We start from the raw sequence: 2,868 nt of genomic DNA, 5'->3' as shown, positions 1-2,868 counted from the left end.
TAAACTAGGAACACAAATGACCCAAAAAAATGAAGAGGGCAACACAGTAGGGCAATTAGGTTACTTACCAGCGAAAACACAATCGCACCTAGAAATACCGATACCGCCGACTCACTGAGAGAGAAGCACCCTCCTAGAGTACCATGGGAACCCACTGCTCGGGACACAAATGTCCCAGACATGGACATCTATTCCTCCAAGCGTCTGAGGTATACAAAGCCATCATGTCATTTCCGCCAGGCTCAGCAGGGGGACACACTGGAGTAAGACCTCAGCACCTCAAGGAGATGGTAAACCCGGTTCTCGGCGAAGTTGCCGAGACACTACTGTCAGAGGCCACAAAGTTTGTCAACAGTGCCTCTCTGGGTTGATCCCAGATACAATTAAACCTTTCTTCTTCAGAAAGAAGAAAGGGCATCCCTTTGTGCCCTTAAGAAGAAAGATGGTGGAGTCAGACCCATTGCCGTGGGTAACACACTTCGGCGCCTTGTTGCCAGGGCAGCTGTCAGAAACATCAGCACGGAAGCTGCAGTGATGCTTCGACCCCATCAACTAGGTTTTGGTGTTCCTCATGGCTGTGAAGCATCAGCTCATGCAGCACGAGCCTATATTAAGCACCTCCCAGAAAATATGGCATTAATTAAATTAGACTTTAAAAATGCCTTCAACCAGGTAAAAAGGGGTGTGGTACTGGAAGCAGTTTGAGCAAGCTTTCCTTGTCTACTCCCTTTCGTTTCACGAGGGTAAAGTAGGGAATTAACGCTGCTGTTTGGGGAACATGAAGTTGTTTCTGCAGAAGGTGTCCAGCAGGGAGACCCACTAGCCCCTTTTCTTTTTTGCATGGCTGTTAAAGAGGTCACAAGCAGGTTGACCAGCGAACTCAACATCTGATTCCTGGACGATGGCACCATGGCAGGGACACAGAAGTCCCTGTTAGAAGACCTACAGCTGGTGAAATCTAAGGGAGAGTAGTTAGGACTCACCCTAAACCCATCAAAGTGTGAAATCATCTCATCTAACCAATCAATCATAGATGCAGTACGAATCATATTGCCAGGAGCCCAAGTGATCGCTCCCACCAACAATGTGCTGCTAGGAGCATCTCTGGGCTCGAGCGCTATTGAGATAATCTTCGAGGAAAAGCTGAACGACCTGAGGAGGATGGGGGGAGAGAATAGTGGCTTTGGATGCCCATGATGCTTTGTATCTTCTCTCTAGGTGCCTGTCTTTGCCCAGACTGGCCTATTTCCTAAGGTGTGCTACCATTCCTTCCCCCCGTCCCATCCCAAATCCTTATCCTCACCCCTTCCTAGTGCTAAATAGTCTAAATGGCTTGGCGCTTTCCCCGATAGTTCCCTTCCCTTCCCTCCTTCCACAGCCGAAAATTAACAGAATATGACTCACTCACAAGCAGGTATATAAGGTCAATAACCAAGAAAGTGTTAAATAACCAAGAAAGTGTTAAATCTCTCCCTGCAAGATGAGCAATGGTACCAAGCAACGCTCCCAGTTAGACTCGGGGGTATAGATATTCGAAAGGCGACATAGTTAGCATTGCTGGCATTCTTATCCTCGACCAGTGCTACAGGTGAATTAGTTAAAGAAATACTACCAGAATACCTAAGAGTCTCCTTTGGGATTCATGATCCCTAATTCGCGGAAGGAGCCGGTCAGTGGGACAATCTTGCCAACTCTCACCCTCGACCAATTTTTCCAAATGACTGCAAACAGGCCAAATGGGATAGCCCCATAGTGGAGAAAATCTCCACATCATTGCTGCAGGCAGCTTCCGGGAAAGACAGAGCACGTCTTCTAGCTGTGCAAGCTCCCCATGCTGTGGACTTCCTGTTGGCAGTTCCTAATTCTGCCTTCGGCACCCGCCTACACCATCTGGATCTAAGTATTGGTGTTGCCCAGCGCCTTGCCACCCCTATCTCCACCAATCATCGGTGTATTTACAGCCTTGCACAGGCGGACCAATATCAAACCAAATGAAATGTTTATTCAGGTAAAGGTACATACAAAGAGGATTAGTTACAAACAATGTTGGATTTATAGATAGAGCTATAACATACAATACCTAAATCCACTAGTATCCATAGCGTTTTGGGCACCTGCCTGGGTGTTGGCATATGGCAGCCATGGTCTCATCTGTCTTAAGTCACAGGAAAAGTTTGCCAGACATGAAGCAGTCAATCACATCATCAAGAAAAGTTTGGCTACAGCTGGGTGTCCAGCACAAAGGAAACCTCAGATGTGCAGACCTGACAACAGCCAAAAACGCCCAGATGGAGTCACCCTGCAGCCATGGAGGGAAGGTAAACAGGTCGTATGGGATTACACATGTGGGTCTACATTGGCTGATACCTATCTGCCTTACAGCACAGCTGAGGGAGGTGGGGCAGCCACCTTCAGGGAGACCCAGAAAACCAACAAGTACAGAGAACCTAGAACGTTGTTACAGGTTCGTTCCGATAGGCTCTGAGACTCTGGGCGCCTTGGGTAAATGTGCACTTAAGTTCCAAAGGAGGTGGGTGAGGACCTCATTGGGAAAACTAAACACTCAAGAGTGGCCAGTTTCATGTTCCAGCACCTCAGTGTCGCAGTTCAGAGGGGAAATGCGTGCTGTATCTTGGGTACGCACCCGACCCCCGAAGAGCTGGACGAGGTCTTCGAACGCTGATTGTTATATTGTACTTGTCACCTCTCCTGACAACTATCTCCTTGTTCTCACGAAGGCTTTTAGCTGCCGCTTTAAGCTCGGGGGACAGTATGGTGCTTCTGTAGTTGCCTCGATTCTTTCCTCCTTCTGCAATAAGTTCTGCTTGTAAGGTAGCTCGACATCCTCACAGACCAAATCACCTCAGC

Source organism: Procambarus clarkii, chromosome 12 (assembly GCF_040958095.1).
Source record: "Procambarus clarkii isolate CNS0578487 chromosome 12, FALCON_Pclarkii_2.0, whole genome shotgun sequence".
NCBI lineage: Eukaryota > Metazoa > Arthropoda > Malacostraca > Decapoda > Cambaridae > Procambarus > Procambarus clarkii.
Note: the sequence above shows the minus strand (reverse complement) of the source record.